The sequence below is a fragment of the Oncorhynchus gorbuscha genome, linkage group LG02 (genome assembly GCF_021184085.1).
Source record: "Oncorhynchus gorbuscha isolate QuinsamMale2020 ecotype Even-year linkage group LG02, OgorEven_v1.0, whole genome shotgun sequence".
Classification (NCBI taxonomy): domain Eukaryota; kingdom Metazoa; phylum Chordata; class Actinopteri; order Salmoniformes; family Salmonidae; genus Oncorhynchus; species Oncorhynchus gorbuscha.
The window spans coordinates 37594002-37617605 of record NC_060174.1 but is presented as its reverse complement, the minus strand read 5'-3'; the positions used below and the strand labels follow the sequence as shown (position 1 = coordinate 37617605).

The following is a 23604-nucleotide window of genomic DNA, read 5'->3' as shown; positions in this document are numbered from 1 at the left end:
TTCGACTGTGTTACTGTGGTTTCGAGCCCGCTGGAGCGACGCTGTCACCGACAAGGATCTCTCACCGCTCAGGCCGACACGGCAATCTTCACTTGCTCACACAGCACACACACACACAAGAAGGGGAGGCCCGAAAGACACATTCCCAGATGCGATGTGTATGTGTATATGGTGAGTTTGATTGTATGGAAGTGTGTGAGTATGTATTATATTTTTTCTCTCTCTCTGAGGTTGATATGATGACTTTTCTGTTGACTGGTGTCGAAATGTATTCATTATCTATCAGTCAGACCATGGGGGAGTAAGAGGGGAAGCCCTCTATAGCATATCACTAATACTGTATAGAGGGTCACTAATACCCTGTCAGATCACTCATACCATGTCTCTGTCTTGTCTCTCTCTTGTCTCTGTCTTGGCCTACTGAGGCCTAGCAGCTGCACGCAGAAATATCACCCCTCTCTCCTTCCCTCCTTTCCTTCCCTCCTCTCTTTCCCTCTCCACCACTGTTCCCCTTTCCCCAGATCTCTGGTTACAGTATGGAGAATAGGCCCAGTGCCTATATCTTGTAATAATGGCCCTCAATGTATCATTGCACTGTATGTTCCTCTCCTCTCCCCTTAGACCATTCCACATCCTAATATGTCATGCAGCAGTGTGTACCCAGCCCTGGCATCTGACGGAAGATGGCCTGGCAGATCTGCCATCAAGGTCACTTCCTGTTGGTGCAATGTCTACAGGAAGTGCTGCGATGCTCTGCCCCAGCCCGTGTGGTGGTGGTGTCCTCTGAGGCACACAGGTCCGTATTCACTGACGAAAAAAATATGATTTATAACCAGTGGTTGGAACTGGTTCAGGGAACAAAACCAGGAACGACAGTCATATATTCTGTTCCGGAACAGAACCGCTATTTTAAAAGCATAGGAACCGGTTAATAATGTTATTTTACATTTTGGACATTTTTTTCAGTCCTACAAAAAAACGCAACAAAGCACCTATGCCATGCACTCACTGTCACTCAGAAACTTATTCCAGTATCTGCCTGCCAGCTGAAAATCTGTTGGCTACCTGCCCCTCCCCCTCTGAAGCATAGGCTACGGTAGCATACTGACGTTACAACCGTGATCCAGAAATTAGGGACAGATTTTTAATTAGAGAAGAATGGATTAACCTATTCAACGCTAGTTAAGGATACTGTAGTTATCAAGTTTCGCGTTTGATTTATTAACTACAAAAAGGTAAGACGCGTTGTTAATTCTGGTGCCACTCTGCACACACCAGGTTGTTAGCTAGCTAGCTCTGGTGCAACATTAAGCAAACTGTCAGACGTTCAGAGACATTCAAAGTTCCCCCATAAAAGCCGCACCTCCGTAGGTCTTCTGTGGGCCTAATTAGGATAATGCATGTCATACAAAGATGCCCAGCGCATTAAGCCCAGCCTTCTCCTCCACCCTCTCGCTTTCTCCCCACCTGCACAATTTCAGTCACGTCTCGCGCCTTACACTTGTCTGTCTATCCCGTATGTAAACAACTAGGCTATAGCTTGCCCGCTCCATAGCAAGCTGCTCTATCCGCACTGATTGGTAAAGTCATCGATTTCAGAGGTTTAAAAAGGAACAGAAAGGAAGGTTAAAAACTAGGCGATACTCCGGCATACGGTATAAACTCTATATTACAGATTCAACCACAAAGACCAGGAGGTTTTCCAATGCCTCACAAAGAAGGGCTCCTGTTGGAAGATGGGTTAAAAAAAAGGACATTGAATATCAATTTAAGCTTGGTGAAGTTATTAGTTACACTTTGGATGGTGTATCATTACACCCAGTCACTACAAAGATACAGGCGTCCTTTCTAACAGTTGCCAGAGATGAAGGAAACCACTCAGGGATTTCACCTTGAGGCAAATGGTGACTAAAACAGTTACAGAGTTTAATGGCTGTGATATGAGAAAATTAAGGGTTGATTAACAACATTGTAGTTACCCCACAATACTAACTTAAATGGCAGAGTGAAAAGAATGAAGCCTGTACAGAGATATACAATATAATATTCCAAAACATGCATCCTGTTTGGAACAAGGCACTTAAGTAATACTGCAAAAAAATTGGCAAAGAAATGAACTTTTTTTCCTGAATACAAAGTGTTATGTTCTGCAAGGTGTTATGTTCTGTAAGGTGTTATGTTCTGTAAGGTGTTATGTTCTGTAAGGTGTTATGTTCTGTAAGGTGTTATGTTCTGTAAGGTGTTATGTTCTGTAAGGTGTTATGTTCTGTAAGGTGTTATGTTCTGTAAGGTGTTATGTTCTGTAAGGTGTTATGTTCTGTAAGGTGTTATGTTCTGTAAGGTGTTATGTTCTGTAAGGTGTTATGTTCTGTAAGGTGTTATGTTCTGTAAGGTGTTATGTTCTGTAAGGTGTTATGTTCTGTAAGGTGTTATGTTCTGTAAGGTGTTATGTTCTGGAGAAATCCAGTACAACACATGACTGAGTACCACTCTTCATATTTTGAAGCATGGAGGTGGCTGCATCATGTTTTGGGTATGCTTTGCTTTGCACACAAGAGTGTGCAATAAAAATCTCAAATATAAAATATATTTTGATTTGTTAAACACGTTTTTGGTTACTACATGATTCCACATATGTTATTTTATAGTTTTGATGTCTTCACTATTTTTCAATAATGTATAAAATAGTAAAAATAAAGAAAAACCCTAGAAAAATGGACCGGTAGTGTAAATCAGCTTAAAAATATATGGGAAGACTTGAAAATGGCTGTCTAATCAACAGTCAGCTTGGCAGCTTTTAAGAATTCTAAAATGAATAATAGGAAAATATTGTACAATCCAGGTGTGGAAAGTTCTTAGAGACTTACCCAGAAACACACAGGTGTAATCACAGCCAAAGGTGTATATATAACTCAGGAGTGTGAATACTTATGTTAATGAGATATGTCTCTATTTCATTTTCAAGACATTTGAAAACCTAAAAACACATTGTCCCATTATTATGATGTGGTATTGCATGTAAATGGGTGAGAAAGACATATATTTCATCCACTCTGAATTCAGGCTGTAACACAACAAAATGTGGAGTAAGTCAAGGGATATGAATACTTTCTGAAGGCCCTGTACATCTCCTTTTATCATCAATGTGTCTAACATGTCCAGGCCTTCCTCTCTGACCCCCTGACTCTAACTCTCACCCGCTCTCTCCTCTCTCTCGGTCTCTCTCTCTCGTCTTCATCAAGCATGTCCGTATGTGTACGGTGATCCCCGGCTGCTACAGTATGCTGTCCCGTGTGTATCCGAGGCAGTCAGTGTGCATGGGACACATTGATCCTGGCTACAGTCAGTCAGTCAGCTAGTCAGCCAATCGCAATGATTGATTAGCCCCTAGCTCAGAGGGACTGGACGTATAGGCAGAGTTATTCTTGCAGATCAAACAGCCGTCATAGTACAGCCCTGCTCCGCTAGACATAATGTAGTGTAGTAGAGGCTGACGTGCATGAGAGGAGAGCAGTAGACTCATTGACAAGAGGTCAGCCCCCATACACTGACAGGGAGTGAGGAGAGTGAAGTGTGGTTTGAAAGAAAAAAAGTGAAAACGATATGATTGATACAGGGCCTATGAAGTTACAATTAGACCAGGCACTTTCCCCTCAAACCTGATTCTCCTCTTTCCATCCCTCTGATCTCCCCTTCTCCTCCTCTTTCCATCCCTCTGATCTCCCCTTCTCCTCCTCTTTCCATCCCTCTGATCTCCCCTTCTCCTCCTCTTTCCATCCCTCGGATCTCCCCTTCTCCTCCTCTTTCCATCCCTCTGATCTCCCCTTCTCCTCCTCTTTCCATCCCTCGGATCTCCCCTTCTCCTCCTCTTTCCATCCCTCTGATCTCCCCTTCTCCTCCTCTTTCCATCCCTCTGATCTCCCCTTCTCCCCCTCTTTCCATCCCTCTGATCTCCCCTTCTCCTCCTCTTTCCATCCCTCTGATCTCCCCTTATCCTCCTCTTTCCATCCCTCTGATCTCCCCTTCTCCTCCTCTTTCCATCCCTCTGATCTCCCCTTCTCCTCCTCTTTACATCCCTCTGATCTCCCCTTCTCCTCCTCTTTCCATCCCTCGGATCTCCCCTTCTCCTCCTCTTTCCATCCCTCTGATCTCCCCTTCTCCTCCTCTTTCCATCCCTCTGATCTCCCCTTCTCCTCCTCTTTCCATCCCTCTGATCTCCCCTTATCCTCCTATTTCCATCCCTCTGATCTCCCCTTCTCCTCCTCTTTCCATCCCTCTGATCTCCCTTTATTCTCCTCTTTTCGCTCCCCTTCTACCTATTTCCCCATATCTTTGTCTCTCCTCATCCATCCCCTCCTCTACCCCTCCCTTCCTGTGCTTCCTCCTCTCCCATCCCTAATCAATGGTGCCTAACCCCTTCAAAGAGGGCTTAGCAGGCACAGAGAGCGTCAGTAACACACTGGTCCTAGAAGAGGGGATAGAGACAATATCTGATATTACATCTGCCATTCTGCCCGCTCCATTCCACACCTATATTGCATTCGTTGAAGTCGCTTACTTTTCGGATTGTGTGTTATTTGCTATGACTTCCTGGTTATTTCACTTAGCCTTTCTCTCACAGGCTCCCAGACTGACCCCTGACCCGGTAGTGGATTATGCTCCCTAAGCCCCCTGGTGTAATGAAAAGCTGTGACCTACAGCATATAGCAGACAAGGTGGGAGGGATGAAAAGATGGAGAGACAGAAAGGGAGAGGGATGGAGACAGAGGAGGAGGCATGAGGGAAAAGGCTGTAAACTGTACACCCCCCAACACCAGGGCCTGCAGTGTAATTGGCACAATACTAATAGGTGAACTATCTCTTACTGCCTAATACCTGCAGGTGCAAGTTAAATCCGAGCATATTGTATTATCAAACATCAACAAACTTGCTTTGAGAGAAACATTTGCATATTTCACTCAGCCAATTGATTTATTAACCCCACCACGTGCTAAAGCAGTTTCCTCACATGAAATATAAAGCCTGCAGATGTTGTAATTTAGCCAAGCAAGGATGTAGCCGAGACGGGACGGTAAACAAACGCCAAGCAGGCAGCTTGTAAAATCACAACAAGGAAACCAGGTGACATGTTGATTGGTGGTTTTCTAATGACTGGATTAAGATGCACACACACACACACACACACACACACACACACACACACACACACACACACACACACACACACACACACACACACACACACACACACACACACACACACACACACACACACACACACACACACACACACACACACACACACACACACACACACACACACACACACACACACACACACTTTGAGGGAGGAGGAGGGAGTGTGTTTGACTGCGGTGCGTCTCTGTGTTATTGTGACTGCATAATAACCCAACGAGCGGTGTAATGTTCAAGGGCCTTGTCAAACATCTGGGCATTAACTGCTCTGTCGCAGGCAATTAAAGAACATCATATCCCACCCTGGATTTGTATTCAGCCAGGACCACACTGCTATAAAAACTCTACAGAATGTATTCACACACATGCATACACACTTAAATGTTTTACTTAAATGTGTATTGCCAATGGAGACTAACTCATGTGTACTTTCAATAAAGTTATCCTTGACTGGACTTTTCCTGTCAAATGTAGACTTTTCTACACTGAACAAAAATATAAACGCAATATTCAACATTTTCAAAAGTTTTACTGGTTACAGTTCATATAAGTAAACCAGTCAATTAAAAAACTTGAATTAGGCCCTAATCTATGGATTTCACATGATTGAGGATACAGATATGCAGTATCTGGTGTGACCACTATTTGCCTCATTCATCGCGACACATCTCCTTCACATAGAGTTGATCAGGTTGTTGATTGTGGCCTGTGGAATGTTGTCCCACTCCTCTTCAATGTCTGTGAGAAGTCGCTGAATATTGGCGGGAAGTGGAACATGATGTCGTACACCTCCGTCCAGAGCATCCCAAACATGCTCAATGGGTGACATGTCTGGTGAGTATGCACGCCATGGAAGAACTGGAACACGCTGTTGTCCTCAATGGGTGACATGTCTGGTGAGTATGCAGGCCATGGAAGAACTGGAACACACTGTTGTCCTCAATGGGTGACATGTCTGGTGAGTATGCACGCCATGGAAGAACTGGAACACGCTGTTGTCCTCAATGGGTGACATGTCTGGTGAGTATGCAGGCCATGGAAGAACTGGGAAATGTTCAGCATCCAGGAATTGTGTACAGATCCTTTGCCACATGGGGCCGTGCATTATCATGCATTATCGTTCTGTAATGTGAGGTGATGGTGGCGGATGAATGTCAGGACAATGGGGCTCAGGATCTCATCACGATATATCTGTGAATTCATATTGACATCAATAAAATGTAATTGTGTTGGTTGTCCGTAGCTTATGCCTGCCCATACGATAACCCCGCCGCCACCCTGGGGCATTCTGTTCACAACGTTGACATCAGCAAACCTAGACAACGTTGAAACCGGGATTCATCTGTGAAGAGCACACTTCTCCAGCATGCCAGTGGCCATCGAAGGTGAGCAATTGACCACTGATGTCAGGTCAACCCTGGTGAGGACCACAAGCATGCAGATGAGCTTCCCTGAGATGGTTTCTGACAGTTTGTGCAGAAATTCTTTGGTTGTGCAAACCCACAGTTTTATCAGCTGTCCGGGTGGCTGGTCTCAGATGACCACGCAGGGGAAGAAGCTGGATGTGGAGGTCCTGGGCTGGCGAGGTTATACGTGGTCTGCGGTTGTGAGGTCAGTTGGACGTACTGCCAAATTCTCTATAATGACGTTGGATGCGGCTTATGGTAGAGAAATTAACATTCAATTCTCTGGCAACAGCTCTGGTGGACATTCTTGCAGTCATCATGCCAATTGCACGCTCCCTTTAAACTTGAGACATTTGTGGCATTGTGTTGTGTGACAAAACTGCACATTTTAGAGTGGCCTTTTATTGTCCCTAGCACAAGTGCACCTGTATAATGATCATGCTGTTTAATCATCTTCTTGATATGCCACACCTAACAGGGATGTAAACACATTTGTGAACAACATTTGAGAGACATACGCTTTTTGTACGTATGTAACATTTCTGGGATATTTTCTTTCAGCTCATGAAAAATGGAACCAACACTTTACATGTTGTGTTAATATTTTTTGTTCAGTGTGGTTAAACAAAGTTAATCTTGGTTCCTCCCTCTCCCAGGTTTACAGACCTGATGGACCAGTCTGGTAAGGTGGACCTGGCTGTGTTGTCTCCTCCTCCCAGACTACTGGTCCATGCTGGCCAACAACCGGGCCAAGCTGTGCAACCTCCTGTTCTCCAACGAGCTCCACCGACGCCTCGCGCCCCACTGTGTCACTGCCAACGCAGTGCACCCTGGGAACTTGATGTACACGGCCATCCATCGTACATCGTTCTTCACCCTGGCTTCCCCATTCACCAAGTCTACGGTAAGGAAGCGGATAATTAAGACTTCTGGTGTTAGAAAGATGGCCTGTCACTATGTGGGCTAAACTAGATATGAGTGAGTTATTTGTGTCATTTAAATAGATGGCTTCTTGGTTATTGAGTCAGTTTGCTTTATGGCTACTGGAACTGACTGGCTGTTTTGGAGAGTGGGAATAGATGCTACTGTTCATGGTCCTCATACTTTATTCTGGAGTCTCAACTGTCCCTCATTATTCCAAATATTAGTCTTGGCATCTATCTGCGAGAGGAGGAGAGAGGGAAGGATGGAGGAAAAGGAAGGAGCAGATCTCTGGAGCAGTCAGGGTTCAGGGAGAGAGTGTGACTCACAGAGATGGCGAGAGAAGGAGATATTCACTGGCTTGTTTTTCCTCTTTTCCTCTTCGTCCTGTCTTTGTTAGTTTAGCTCTGAGAGTGTGTCCTCTCTTCTCCCCGTGAGGCTACATATCCTAAACCTTTACTGCTCGGAGACTATAGTGTTACGGTATAGTGTAGCTACTACTCTCTTTTCATACCGTGCTCACATATGGCTTTCCAACCACAGATGTTTTATCCATGACCAGCTCCCCGTGTGGAGAATGTATGATCAACATTATAGGTTATAACAGCAGAATTGACACCCCCCAGTATATCCTCCCTCTTTATAGATACTATCTCCATATGTTCTATTACAACTCCGTCTCAGTGCATGCCTTTCTCTCTCTAATGTTGATATGCACACAGGTGATTTTAAATGGAAACAATGCATGTACTTACATACTTTTTACTTATTACTGGCATGGATATTTACAATGTCATTAGTATGGTGTATGTGAACTATAACATGTACCACTGTGATTTATCATCAACTACCCTGCAGGCCGAACACACACACACTCCTGCTCTTCAAGACTTCTCTACTAATCCTGCTACGCTTGACTGTAGGCCACATGCTGCTGTTATATAGACTTCAGTTTGTACTGTTACATCACTGCTATAACCCCTCTAGTTTTTTCACTGCAGGCACGATGGGATGTGGACAGAAGCAGTGTTTTAGTGAATTGTGGTTGTGATGAATGGTGTTCGATAGGCAGAGGGAGTCAGGCAGAGAGAGTCAGGCACAGGGAGTCAGGCACAGGGAGTCAGGCACAGGGAGTCAGGCAGAGGGAGTCAGGCAGAGGGAGTCAGGCACAGGGAGTCAGGCACAGGGAGTCAGGCACAGGGAGTCAGGCAGAGGGAGTCAGGCAGAGGGAGTCAGGCACAGAGAGTCAGGTACAGGGAGTCAGGCATAGGGAGTCAGGCATAGGGAGTCAGGCACAGGGAGTCAGGCAGAGGGAGTCAGGCACAGGGAGTCAGGCAGAGGGAGTCAGGCAGAGGGAGTCAGGCAGAGGGAGTCAGGCAGAGGGAGTCAGGCACAGGGAGTCAGGTACAGGGAGTCAGGCAGAGGGAGTCAGGCAGAGGGAGTCAGGCACAGGGAGTCAGGTACAGGGAGTCAGGCATAGGGAGTCAGGCATAGGGAGTCAGGGGAGTCAGGCACAGGGAGTCAGGCAGAGGGAGTCAGGCAGAGGGAGTCAGGCAGAGGGAATCAGGCACAGGGAGTCTCTCAACACTACTCTGTTCCTCTTGCTCACCTATAATCTGCAGCTACCTGATGGCTTGCTATGGTCCCCAATGAGTCCTGTATATGCAGCCTAGTTTCTCCTCCAGACCAGGGCGGGGTGTTTTTCTAATGAACTGACTAACAGTGGTGTAGATGTTTGTAAATATTAAAGGACAAAGGTAGCTAGCTAGCACTGGTAATTAAATCCTGGTGTGCTGACACAGCGCTTAGCTTAGCGTCCTGTGTCTGATAAAGACCACACACACACACCATATATACATACACACTACACACCCTTAAGCTAAGCATTTTTCTGTTATTTAAATCAGAGGTTGATAAGGCGTCTGAACGGGTACCTTCTTTAGCGCCCCAGCCTCTCCCCTCTTTCCCCACATTAAGGCTTAATGAAACAGCGATATTATTTCAGTTATTGGGAGCAGGGATATGAGCAGGGATATGAAGATGCTATCGTTTTAATTGCTAGCGTTTGCTTGCGGGATCCGTGGAGATTGTTCCAGGATGCAAACATAAACAGAATGTCTACTCAAAAAAACTACCCAAAAGCCCCCGTGTGTGTCTGTTGTGCAATTAACTCAGGCTTCGTTTAAAACACAGGCCTGATTTATAGGACCACAGGTGGAGTGGTACACACACACACAGACACACACACACACAAGGTACAGACCATCACTGAAACACCTGGAGCTGCATGTGTCTGAAAATGTTTTATTTGATAGTTGTTAAAGCGGGTTAATGTCTTGGATCATTAGATTCTCTCACAGACTACTGTATAGACGGGTTGGTTGTTTAGCAACAAAACCGACACGTGTGCATCTATGGTGCAAACAGACAGGGTTGGGGTTGGCTTAGATTATTGACAACATGTAAACTACAGTGGCAAGAAAAAGTAAGTCGACCCTTTGGACCTGGATTTCTGCATAAATGAGTCGTAACATTGGATCGGATCTTCATCTTAGTCACAACAATAGACAAACACAGTGTGCTTAAACTAATAACACACAAATGATTGTATTTTTCTTGTCTATAGTGAACACATCATTTACACATTCACAGTGTAGGTTGGAAAAAGTATGTGAACCCCTAGGCTAATTGAAGTCAGGAGTCAGCTAACCTGGAGTCCAACCAAGAAGACAAGATTGGAGATGTTGGTTAGAGCTGCCCTGGCCTATAAAAAACACTCACAACATTTGAGTTTGCTATTCACAAGAAGCATTGACTGATGTGAACAATGCCTTGAACAAAAGAGATCTCAGAAGACCTAAGATTAATTGTTGACTTGCATAAAGCCGGAAAGAGTTACAAAAGTATCTCTAAAGCCTTGATGTTCATCAGTCCACGGTAAGACAAATTGTCTACAACTGGAGAAAGTTCAGCACTGTTGCTACTCTCCCTAGGAGTGGCCGTCCTGCAAGGATGACTGCAAGAGCACAGCGCAGAATTCTCAACGGGGTTAAGAAGAATCCTAGTGTCAGCTAAAGGCTTACAGAAATCTCTGGGACATGCTAACATCTCTGTTGACGGGTCTACGATATGTAAAGCACTAAACAAGAATGGTGTTCATGGGAGGACAACACGGAAGAAGCCACTGCTGTTTAAAAAAAACATTGCTGCATGTCTGAAGTTTGCAAAAGTGCACCTGGATGTTCCACAGCGTTTCTGGCAAAATATTCTGTGGACAGATTAAACTGAAGTTGAGTTGTTTGGAAGGAACACACAACACTATGTTTGGGGGGAAAAAGGGACAGCACACCAACATCAAAACCTCATCCCAACTGTAAAGTATGGTGGAGGGAGCATTATGGTTTGGGGCTGCCTGGCTGCCTCAGGGCCTGGACAGCTTGCTATCAGCAACGGAAAAATGAATTCCCAAGTTATCAATTTTTTTGCAGGAGAATAAAAAGGCTATCTGTCCGCCAATTGAAGCTCAACAGAAGTTGGGTGATGCAATAGGTAAACGACCCAAAACACAGAATGTCGTCAACAGAAGAAAGTACGCCTTCTGGAGTCGCCCAGTTAGAGTCCTGACCTCAACCCCATTTAAAATGCTGTGGCATGACGTCGAGAGCGGTTCACACCAGACATCTTAAGAATATTGCTGAACTGAAACAGTTTTGTAAAGTGGAACGGTCCAAAATTCCTCATGACCGTTGTGCAGATCAGATCCGCAACTACAGAAAACGTTTGTTTTTTTATTTTTATTTTTTTATTTCACCTTTATTTAACCAGCTATATACAATGTGTGCAAAAGGCATGAGGAGGTAGGCGAATAATACAGTTTTGCAGATTAACACTGGAGTGATAAATGATCAGATGGTCATGTACAGGTAGAGATATTGGTGTGCAAAAGAGCAGAAAAATAAATAAATAAAAACAGTATAAAAAAAACAGTATGGGAATGAGGTAGGTGAAAATGGGTGGGCTATTATCCTATAGACTATGTACAGCTGCAGCGATCGGTTAGCTGCTCGGATAGCTGATGTTTGAAGTTGGTGAGGGAGATAAAAGTCTCCAACTTCAGCGATTTTTGCAATTCGTTCCAGTCACAGGCAGCAGAGTACTGGAACGAAAGGCGGCCAAATGATGTGTTGGCTTTAGGGATGATCAGTGAGATACACCTGCTGGAGCGCGTGCTACGGATGGGTGTTGCCATCGTGACCAGTGAACTGAGATAAGGCGGAGCTTTACCTAGCATGGACTTGTAGATGACCTGGAGCCAGTGGGTCTGGCGATGAATATGTAGTGAGGGCCAGCCGACTAGAGCATACAAGTCGCAGTGGTGGGTGGTATAAGGTGCTTTAGTGACAAAACGGATGGCACTGTGATAGACTGCATCCAGTTTGCTGAGTAGAGTGTTGGAAGCCATTTTGTAGATGACATCACCGAAGTCGAGGATCGGTAGGATAGTCAGTTTTACTAGGGTAAGCTTGGCAGCGTGAGTGAAGGAGGCTTTGTTGCGGAATAGAAAGCCGACTCTTGATTTGATTTTCGATTGGAGATGTTTGATGTGGGTCTGGAAGGAGAGTTTGCAGTCTAGCCAGACACCTAGGTACTTATAGATGTCCACATATTCAAGGTCGGAACCATCCAGGGTGGTGATGCTAGTCGGGCATGCGGGTGCAGGCAGCGATCGGTTGAAAAGCATGCATTTGGTTTTACTCGCGTTTAAGAGCAGTTGTAGGCCACGGAAGGAGTGCTGTATGGCATTGAAGCTCGTTTGGAGGTTAGATAGCACAGTGTCCAATGACAGGCCGAAAGTATATAGAATGGTGTCGTCTGCGTAGAGGTGGATCAGGGAATCGCCCGCAGCAAGAGCAACATCATTGATATACACAGAGAAAAGAGTCGGCCCGAGAATTGAACCCTGTGGCACCCCCATAGAGACTGCCAGAGGACCGGACAGCATGCCCTCCGATTTGACACACTGAACTCTGTCTGCAAAGTAATTGGTGAACCAGGCAAGGCAGTCATCTGAAAAACCGAGGCTGTTGAGTCTGCCGATAAGAATATGGTGATTGCCAGAGTCAAAAGCCTTGGCGAGGTCGATTAAGACGGCTGCACAGTACTGTCTTTTATCGATGGCGGTTATGATATCGTTTAGTACCTTAAGTGTGGCTGAGGTGCACCCGTGACCGGCTCGGAGACCAGATTGCACAGCGGAGAAGGTACGGTGGGATTCGAGATGGTCAGTGACCTGTTTGTTGACTTGGCTTTCGAAGACCTTAGATAGGCAGGGCAGGATGGATATAGGTCTGTAACAGTTTGGGTCCAGGGTGTCTCCCCCTTTGAAGAGGGGGATGACTGCGGCAGCTTTCCAATCCTTGGGGATCTCAGACGATATGAAAGAGAGGTTGAACAGGCTGGTAATAGGGGTTGCGACAATGGCGGCAGATAGTTTCAGAAATAGCGGGTCCAGATTGTCAAGCCCAGCTGATTTGTACGGGTCCAGGTTTTGCAGCTCTTTCAGAACATCTGCTATCTGGATTTGGGTAAAGGAGAACCTGGAGAGGCTTGGGTGAGGAGCTACAGGGGGGGCGGAGCTGTTGGCCGAGGTTGGAGTAGCCAGGCGGAAGGCATGGCCAGCCGTTGAGAAGTGCTTATTGAAGTTTTCGATAATCATGGATTTATCGGTGGAGACCGTGTTTCCTAGCCTCAGTGCAGTGGGCAGCTGGGAGGAGGTGCTCTTGTTCTCCATGGACTTCACAGTGTCCCAGAACTTTTTGGAGTTGGAGCTACAGGATGCAAACTTTTGCCTGAAGAAGCTGGCCTTAGCTTTCCTGACTGACTGCGTGTATTGGTTCCTGACTTCCCTGAACAGTTGCATATCACGGGGGCTAATTCGATGCTATTGCAGTCCGCCACAGGATGTTTTTGTGCTGGTCGAGGGCAGTCAGGTCTGGAGTGAACCAAGGGCTGTATCTGTTCTTGGTTCTGCATTTTTTGAACGGAGCATGCTTATCTAGAATGGTGAGGAAGTTACTTTTAAAGAATGACCATGCATCCTCAACTGACGGGATGAGGTCAATGTCCTTCCAGGATACCCGGGCCAGGTCGATTAGAAAGGCCTGCTCACAGAAGTGTTTTAGGGAGCGTATGACAGTGATGAGGGGTGGTCGTTTGACTGCGGCTCCGTGGCGGATACAGGCGATGAGGCAGTGATCGCTGAGATCCTGGTTGAAGACAGCAGAGGTATATTTGGAGGGCCAGTTGGTCAGGATGACGTCTATGAGGGTGCCCTTGTTTACAGAGTTAGGGTTGTACCTGGTGGGTTCCTTGATGATTTGAGTGAGATTGAGGGCATCTAGCTTAGATTGTAGGACTGCCGGGGTGTTAAGCATATCCCAGTTTAGGTCACCTAACAGAACGAACTCTGAAGCTAGATGGGGGGGCGATCAATTCACAAATGGTGTCCAGGGCACAGCTGGGAGCTGAGGGGGGGTCGGTAGCAGGCGGCAACAGTGAGAGACTTGTTTCTGGAGAGAGTAATTTTCAAAATTAGTAGTTCAAACTGTTTGGGTATGGACCTGGAAAGTATGACATTACTTTGCAGGCTATCTCTGCAGTAGACTGCGACTCCGCCCCCTTTGGCAGTTCTATCTTGACGGAAGATGTTATAGTTGGGTATGGAAATCTCTGAATTTTTGGTGGCCTTCCTGAGCCAGGATTCAGACAAGGCAAGGACATCAGGGTTAGCAGAGTGTGCTAAAGCAGTGAGTAAAACAAACTTAGGGAGGAGGCTTCTGATGTTGACATGCATAAAACCAAGACTTTTTCGATCACAGAAGTCAACAAATGAGGGTACCTCGGGACATGCGGGGCCTGGGTTTACCTCCACATCACCCGCGGAACAGAGAAGGAGTAGTATGAGGGTACGGCTAAAGGCTATCAAAACTGGTCGCCTAGAGCTATGGGGGCAGAGGATAAGAGGAGCAGGTTTCTGGGCATGGTAGAATATATTCAGGGCATAATGCGCAGACAGGGGTATGGTGGGGTGCGGGTACAGCGGAGGTAAGCCCAGGCACTGGGTGATGATGAGAGAGGTTGTATCTCTGGACATGCTGGTTGTAATGGGTGATGTCACCGCATGTGTGGGGGGTGGGACAAGGGAGGTAACAGGGGTATGCAGAGTGGATCTAGGGGCTCCATTGTGAACTAAAACAATGATAACTAACCTGAACAACAGTATACAAGGCATATTGACATTTGAGAGAGACATACAGCGAGGCATACAGTAGTCACAGGTGTTGAATTGAGAAAGCTAGCTAAAAACAGTGGGCGAGGCTAATCAGCTAGCACAACAAACAGCAGGTAAAATGGCGTTGACTAGGCAACTGGGCCGACAGATAAAACAAACAAGCAGAGTGGAGTACCGTGATTAATGGGCAGTCCAGTGTGCGTCAGCTATGTAGCCAAGAGATCAGTGTCCAGGGGGCAGCGGTGGATGGGGCAGGGGGCTGGGCTGGCGAGTGTTATCCAGGTTTTTTATTTTATTATTATTATTTTTTTAACTAACAATGACTAAATAGCTTGTAGCTAGTTAGCTGGTTAGCGTCTGGAGGTTCTTGAGTGTGTCATAAAAATAAAATTAAAATTAAAAGTAACAGCGATTCCGTACCACAGTGGGTGAGGCAAGTTTCCGGAAGGTATAAACAAAATAAAAATCAAAAAGAGATAGAAAGTAAATGGGTTCAGAGTGTTTGGGATGCAGTGATTCGGATGGTTAGCAGGCCTGTGCTAACAAGCTAACAGTTCGTAGGCCTGGGCTAGACAAGCTAGCCGTTAGCAGGCCCAATTAGCAAGCAGGGAGATAGCGAGGGCTAGAGAGTTAACCTTTGGGGGGACGTCGCGATGGGGTGAGTCTGTTTATTCCTCTTCATGCGGTGACATCGACAGACCGGTCGTGGGCCCGGGTAATTGTAGCCCAGGAGTATGCTACAGGTGCTCTAGTACGCTAGGTGAGCTGGAGACACAGCGTTTCAGAAAGCTCGCGGGCCTTGGCCGGCAGATGGATCTTTGACGATGTCGCAACGAAAAAGCCTGTTGAAACCACCTCGGACGATTATGTCGGCGGACCAGTCGTGATGGATCGGCGGGGCTCCGTGTCGGCAGTAAAGGGTCCAGGCCAATTGGCAAAAGAGGTATTGTTGGGCCTCTTCGGCTAGTCGGGAGATGGGCTTAGCTCGAGGCTAGCTCAAGGCTAATTGGTGCTTGTTTTGGGACAGAGACGTTAGCCAGGAGTAGCCACTCGGATTGCAGCTAGCTAGTTGCGATGATCCGGTGTAAAGGTTCAGAGCTTGCGGTAGGAATCCGGAGAAAAAGCAGTCTGATGTGCTCTGGGTTGATGTCGCGCTGGTGTCCTAGTTAGCTTTGAAGACCGCTAGCAATGGCTAACTGAGTACTAGCTAGTAGCTAGTTAGCTGGCTAGCTTCTGATGGGGGTTCCGGTTCTAAAGTAAAGTATAGAAAAAGCAGATCCGTACCACATTGGGTGATGCGGGTTGCAGGAGAGTATATTCAGCTCTAGTTGGAAAGTGAGATTAAAATATGTACGAAATATATACAGAAAAAAAACGAATAAAACTATATTTACACTAGACAGGACGGGACAAGACTAAACACACGTCCGACTGCTACGCCATCTTGAGTTTATTGCTGCCAAAGAAGGGTCACCCAGTTATTAAATCCAAGGGTTCATGTACTTTTCCCACCCTGCACTGTGAATGTTATCACTGTGCGTTCAATAAAGACATGAACAAGTATAATTGTTTGTGTGTTATTACTTTAAGCAGACAGTGTTTGTTTATTGTTGTGGTTCACATCATTTTTCTTGCCACTGTATATTTTGTCTGCAATGTTTATTGAAAACATAAAATACATGTTGTCACGGCTCCTCCTCTGCCTTGCAGCAGGAACCGCCGCTGCAAGGCAGAGGAGGAGCCGTGACAATGTGCACAATGAATGAGCACTTGTTGCCTCTACAATACATTGCTACAGTTGCTACAGCAAATTTTTTCAATATTAGCATTGACATGATATCTGTCAAAACACCTCAGAACGAGACATGGCATCAAGAACCAGATGAAATCAGCTGGAACGAGCCACTTACAATTCCCCACATGGCAGTTTCTTGTCATTGTTTCTAGCTAAATGGCCATCCAGAATCACAACAGCACCCATCACTCTGCCATATATACAGTGCATTCGGAAAGTATTCAGACCCCTTGACTTTTTCCATATTTTGTTACGTTTGAGCTTTATTCTAAAATGTATTCAATCATTTTCTACCCTCATCAATCTACACACACTACCCCATAATGGCGAAGCAAGAACAGATTTTTAGACATTTCTGCAAATGTATAAACATTTTAAAAATGAAATATCACATTTACATATCACACGTATTCAGACCCTTTACTCAGTACTTTGTTGAAGCACCTTTGGCATCGATTACAGACTCTTCTTGGGTATGACTCTACAATGTTGAAGCTACAATGTTCTCCCATTCTTCTTTGCAGATCCTCTCAAGCTCTGTCAGGTTGGATGGGGAGTGTCGCTGCACAGCTATTTTCAGATCTCTCCAGAGATGTTCGATCGGGTTCAAGTCCAGGCTCTGTCTGGGCCACTCAAGGACAGTCAGAGACTTGTCCCGATGCCACTCCTGCGTTGTCTTGGCTGTGTGCTTAGGGGCGTAGTTCTGTTAAACTGTGGGCGAAGGTTCACCTTCCGAGGTCCTGGGCGCTCTGGAGCAGGTTTTCATCAACGATATCTCTGTACTTCATTCATCTTTCCCTTGATCCGGACTAGTCTCCCAGTCCCTGCCAATGAAAAAAAAACCACAACATGACGCTGCGACCACCATGCTTCACCGTAGCAATTGTGCCAGGTTTCCTCCAGATGTGACGCTTGGCATTCAGGCCAAAGAGTTCAATCTTGGTTTCATCAGACCATAGAATCTTGTTTCTCATGGTCTGAGAGTCCTTTAAGTGCCTTTAGGCAAACACCAAGCGGGCTGTCATGTGCGTTTTACTGAGGAGTGGCTTCTGTCTGGCCACTCTAACATAAAGGCCTGATTTGATGGAGTGCTGCAGAGATGGTTGTCCTTCTGGAAGGTTCTCCGATCTCTACAGAGGAACTCTGTAGCTCTGTCAGAGTGACCATTGGGTTCTGGTCACCTCCCTGACCAAGGCCCTTCTCCCCCTGATTGCTCAGTTTGGCCGGGCAGACAGCTCTAGGAAGAGTGTTGGTGGATCCAAACGTCTTCCATTTAAGAATGATGAAGGCCACTTTGTTCTTGGGGACCTTCAATGCTGCAGACATGTTTTGGTATCCTTCACCAGATCTGTTCCTCGACACAATCCTGTCTATGAGCTCGGACATGGACAATTCCTTTGACCTCATGGCTTGGTTTTTGCTCTGACATGCATTGTTAACTGTGGGACCTTATATAGACAGGTGTGTGCTTTTCCAAATCATGTCCAATCAATTGAATTTACCACAGGTGGACTCCAATCAAGTTGTAGAAACATCTCAAGGATGATCAATGGAAACAGGATGCACCTGAACTAAATTTTGAGTCTCATAGTGAACGGTCTGAATGTAAATAACATATTCCTGTTTATAAATGTAAAATGTTTTATAAAAACCTGTTTTGGATTTGTCATCATCGTGGTATTGTGTGTAGATTGATGAAAAACATTCATTTAATTATTTTTAGAATGAGGCTGTAACATAACAAAATGTGGAAAAAGTCAAAGGGTCTGAGTACTTTCTGAATGCACCGTGTATTGCCTAGTTCAGTGCGCTGTGTGCACTGTTAGTTGGTGTCGGCCCATACTCTCAAATTAATGAAGAAATCCAGTGTTCGTTTTCACTAAATATACAATATTATTAATGCTCTCCTTACCAGTCAAGTGTTGTATTTTAGTGGCTTAAATATGTAAAGCAGTCATCTGAGGAGAAAGAATAGCAACATATATTCCTAATATTAACATAGCAGGGTATTGCAGCTCCCTCCCTCACTGTGATCAGATGTGGAGCAAGGCATCTATGAAGAGCCATGACGTTTTAATCATCAGCCAGACTATCACTCACTAACATCATGTTCCACTCTCCATGCCTTCATCTGGCTTATCAGAGATCAGTACGGCCGTGCTAGGCCCCCCGTTTTGGCCGTGCCTGGCCCCCCGTTTCGGCCGTGCCTGGCCCCCCGTTTCGGCCGTGCCTGGCCCCCCGTTTCGGCCGTGCCTGGCCCCCCGTTTCGGCCGTGCCTGGCCCCCCGTTTCCCGCTAGTAGATAATCCAACGCCTTTAAAGTGGGACTTTCACTCTGTCCTTTAGTGCGGTTATCACAACTGAATACTCTAGCCTGCAGTGGTGTGTATGTGCGAGAGGCTAAACGCATCTCTTATCTCAAGCTTTAGGATGTGAGGGAAAATGAATGTGGAAATATAGAGCATTCTGGGTGAGTTAAATCCCACACAGCACTCATATCTACTGTCTAACTCTATAGTTTAGGTCATATTGTGGTTGTGCGTGCGTGCGTGTGTGTGTGTATGCATGTGTGTGTGTGTGTGTGTGTGTGTGTGTGTGTGTGTGTGTGTGTGTGTGTGTGTGTGTGTGTGTGTGTGTGTGTGTGTGTGTGTGTGTGTGTGTGTGTGTGTGTGTGTGTGTGTGTGTGTGTATACGTAACCAGCGCTGTAAAGTACTTAAGTAAAAATACTTGAAAGGACTACTTAAGTAGTTTTTGGGGGTTTCCGAACTTTGCTATTTATATTTTTGACAACTTTTTTTTACTCCACTACATTCCTAAAGAAAACAAATGTACTTTTTACTACATTTTCCCGTACACCCAAAAGTACTTGTTACATTCTGAATACTTAGCAGGACAAGGATATTGGCCAATTCATTCATTTTTCAAGAGAACATCCCTGGTCATCCCTACTGCCTCTAATCTGACGGACTCACTAAACACAAACGCTTCGCTTGTAAATGAGTGTTGGAGTGTTCCTCTGGATATCCATCAAATAAATCAAAACTTTGTGCCGTCTGGTTCTGTCAGCGCCGTGTGTATAGGTGGCAGGGAAGTCAGGCGCAGGAGAGTCATAATGGAGTCTTTTAATAAATGTCCGCGGAACATGCTCCATAACACTAAAAGTACAGACATGAACAAACGTGGGTACGAGGACCCGTCGCGCACCAACACAACAAATAAACAACACGGACAATAAAACAATCTCTGACAAAGACATGAGGGGAAACAGAGGGTTAAATACACAACAGGTAATGAATGGGATTGAAAACAGGTGTGTGGGAAGACAAGACAAAACCAATGGAAAATGAAAAATGGATCAATGATGACTAGAAGACCGGTGACGTCGAACACCGAGCACCGCCCGAACAAGGAGAGGCTCAGGTTCGCTTAATATAAGGAATTTGAAATTATTTATATTTTTGCTTTTGATTATGTATATTTTAGCAATTACATTTACTTTCGACAATTAAGTATATTTTTTACCAAAAGGATTTTACTCAAAGTAATATTTTACTGGGTGACTTTTACTTTTACTTGAGTCATTTTCTATTAAGGTATCTTTTAACTTTAACTCAAGTATGACGATTGGGTACTTTTCCCACCACTGTATGTAACCTTTCATTCTGAAGACAATTTCTTGACTAGCATCTTCACGACTACTTCAGGAGCTTCTCTGGGTGGACGTTGCACTTAGACACTGGTCTAGAATCGGCTTACCCTAATCAGATCCTAACCTCAACCATTAAGCATAAAACACAAGACCGACCTGAGATTAGTATCTAAGGGCAACTTCACTCCACTTTAATGGTCGGAGAAGAGGTGGGTTATGGGTAGAGGTTCAGAGGAGTCTCTCTGGTTCAATGTTCATTCCCTGGGGGGGTGTACCTTCAGCACCCACTCCCAGGCTCCCTTAGCGATCAAGCATACTAATAATTACCCAGCATTCAGCCTGGGGTGCCAGCACACCTTTTCACATATGTAGGGTAGAACTTCTGACCAGGCGCCGTCCAGCACTCAGACAGTCGTAAACTATTCAGCTCTGTCCTCTGAGTGACGACACAAGACAGGCCCTTTAACTAGTGTCACGAACCGGCTCAAAGCCCGTAACGAAGGGAGACAACGTGGAGATAAGGAGTAACAAAAGATATATTTATTAACTAAAGCAACTAAGGAAAATATCCAATGGTGTGTGTAATCAGTAGTCCGTAGTGTAAGTGAGTGTTTTGCATGCATGAATGTGATAATGCAGGGTGTTGAAAGGTGCCAAAGCAAACAAACAAAAGGCCACCAAGAACCACACCACAATCTACAACAGGTGTCTGCATGGAGAGAGTCTCCTCCATGAATGTTGAAGAGGTCTATTTATCCTGGGAGACACCTGGCCCAGGTGTTTCCCATGTAGCTGACGACCCTCTCAACTCCGCCCACCGGCATCCTAATAAGAAAACAAGAACAAAGACAGAATACGGCAGACAGAGTGGGAGGGTCGTCACATTCCCCCCATAAAACCGGGGACCAACAAGGACCCCGGAACAACATACCAGCCTCCCGCGTCCCAAATTGACACAGGCCTCTGCGTCCCAAATTGACACAGGCCTCTGCGTCCCAAATTGACACAGGCCTCTGCGTCCCAAATTGACACAGGCCTCTGCGTCCCAAATTGACACAGGCCTCTGCGTCCCAAATTGACACAGGCCTCTGCGCCCCAAATTGACACAGGCCTCTGCGCCCCAAATTGACACAGGCCTCTGCGCCCCAAATTGACACAGGCCTCTGCGCCCCAAATTGACACAGGCCTCTTTGACACAGGCCTCTGTGCCCCAAATTGATGAGGGTTTACGTGTTCACACTTACAATTTGCCCCAGCCAACCTCCTCCCCAGACCTCAGCAACCTTCGCACAGGAAGCAACATTTAAGAGGAAAGAAAACAAGACCAGGAGGGAGCAGACAGGACAGAGAGAACATGACAATACGAAACAATGGTTAGTCACGTAAACATTAGGAACAGGGCGCACGAGAGAGCGCATCAGCAATCACGTTTTCAGTCCCCCGGATGTGCCTCACATCGAGATGGAATGATTGTAAAATAAACACCATCGCATTATCCTCTGGTTTGGACACATCATGGACCTCAAAAAAGTGAGGGGTTATGGTCGGTGTAGACCACAATAGGTACTACCCCCGACCCGACATACACTTCGAAGTGTTGTAGCGCCCAAATGAGTGCTAGCGCTTCCTTTTCAATAACCGAATAGTTCAACTGATAATCGTTAAACTTTTTAGAAAAGAAACTAACAGGCTTCTCAATCCCAGACACATCTGCTTGCAGCAAAACTGCACCTGCCCCCACATGACTAGCATCCACCTGCAAGGTAAATGACAAATCCATGCGAGGAGCAGCCAGCACTGGAGTTGAGGTAAGCAACCTCTTTGAATCTTCAAAAGCGTGTTGACAACGAGTAGACCAAACGTAAACAGCCTTAGCTTTCAGCATATCTGTCAAGGGAGCGACCACAGTAGAGAAGTTATTACAAAAACTACGGTAATAACCAATCATGCCCAAGAAACGCATCAGTTCCTTTTTAGTAGTTGGTGGTGGAAAAGCATCAATAGCCACCACTTTAGCCCGAACAGGACGCACTTCACCCTGCCCAACCACTTTTCCAAGGCCTCCCCAAACCAATAGTTCAAAGATCCCGGATGAGCCCCCACTTGTCACGAACCGGCTCAAAGCCCGTAACGAAGGGAGACAACGTGGAGATAAGGAGTAACAAAAGATATATTTATTAACTAAAGCAACTAAGGAAAATATCCAATGGTGTGTGTAATCAGTAGTCCGTAGTGTAAGTGAGTGTTTTGCATGCATGAATGTGATAATGCAGGGTGTTGAAAGGTGCCAAAGCAAACAAACAAAAGGCCACCAAGAACCACACCACAATCTACAACAGGTGTCTGCATGGAGAGAGTCTCCTCCATGAATGTTGAAGAGGTCTATTTATCCTGGGAGACACCTGGCCCAGGTGTTTCCCATGTAGCTGACGACCCTCTCAACTCCGCCCACCGGCATCCTAATAAGAAAACAAGAACAAAGACAGAATACGGCAGACAGAGTGGGAGGGTCGTCACACTAGATCCTCTGTGCTTTGCTCTCCATCTCACTTTTTTTTTTCTCTCTCTCTCTCTCTCTCTCTCTCTCTCTCTCTCTCTCTCTCTCTCTCTCTCTCTCTCTCTCTCTCTCTCTCTCTCTCTCTCTCTCTCTCTCTCTCTCTCTCTCTCTCTCTCTCTCTCTCTCTGTCTTGGTTTAGGGTATCACAGGCTCTGCTCTGCTGCTATTAGGAGATGACTCAACAAGGTGCACAGGTCACTGACCACAGAAATACATAATGACCTGTCTGAGACACTCTGAGACTGTGTGTATGAGAGAGAGAATGTATACATCTCAGTGCCGCTACTGTACAGTAGCGCCTCATTGTCAGGTGTAAGGTCACACATACACACAGGCGGAGAGTTTAGCCCCATCACAGTATCTCTGCTGTGGGCTGTGACAGCCTCTCTGTGCCGGTCTGCGTGGTGCTCAGCCGTGCAGAGAGAGAGAGATGGGGAGTGGGGGGGGCACAGAGGTCCCTCCAGTTCCAGACCTCTACAGATGTATTGGGGGTAATGAGCTGCCAGCTCCCTGGGATGAAGTCATTACAGTTGATTAGGAACAGCACAGGTAGAGAACATCTTCATTCACACTGGAGAGACACTACAGTGATACAGAGCACTGGAATAGAACTACAGGCTCAAAGCAGGCTTACTTTAGGTGTACCTCTGGCCTTCCTCTAGCTCCAGACACCTCAGGGAGGCCATGAGGACCTGTTGCCCACTAAGGGTGTATGTGTCTGGGCTGGGGCTAGGCCGAGGCTGGCCTAAATTACCCCGACCTGGAGGTCAGGCCTGGACAGACTGCTAA

The 23604-nt window shown here is 45.9% G+C and overlaps 1 pseudogene; it reads left to right on the top strand.

The window, feature by feature from the left end:
• The first annotated feature begins 293 nt into the window (after positions 1 to 293).
• LOC123990154 overlaps positions 294 to 23604 on the top strand; it is a 187841-nt pseudogene continuing 164530 nt past the window's right edge.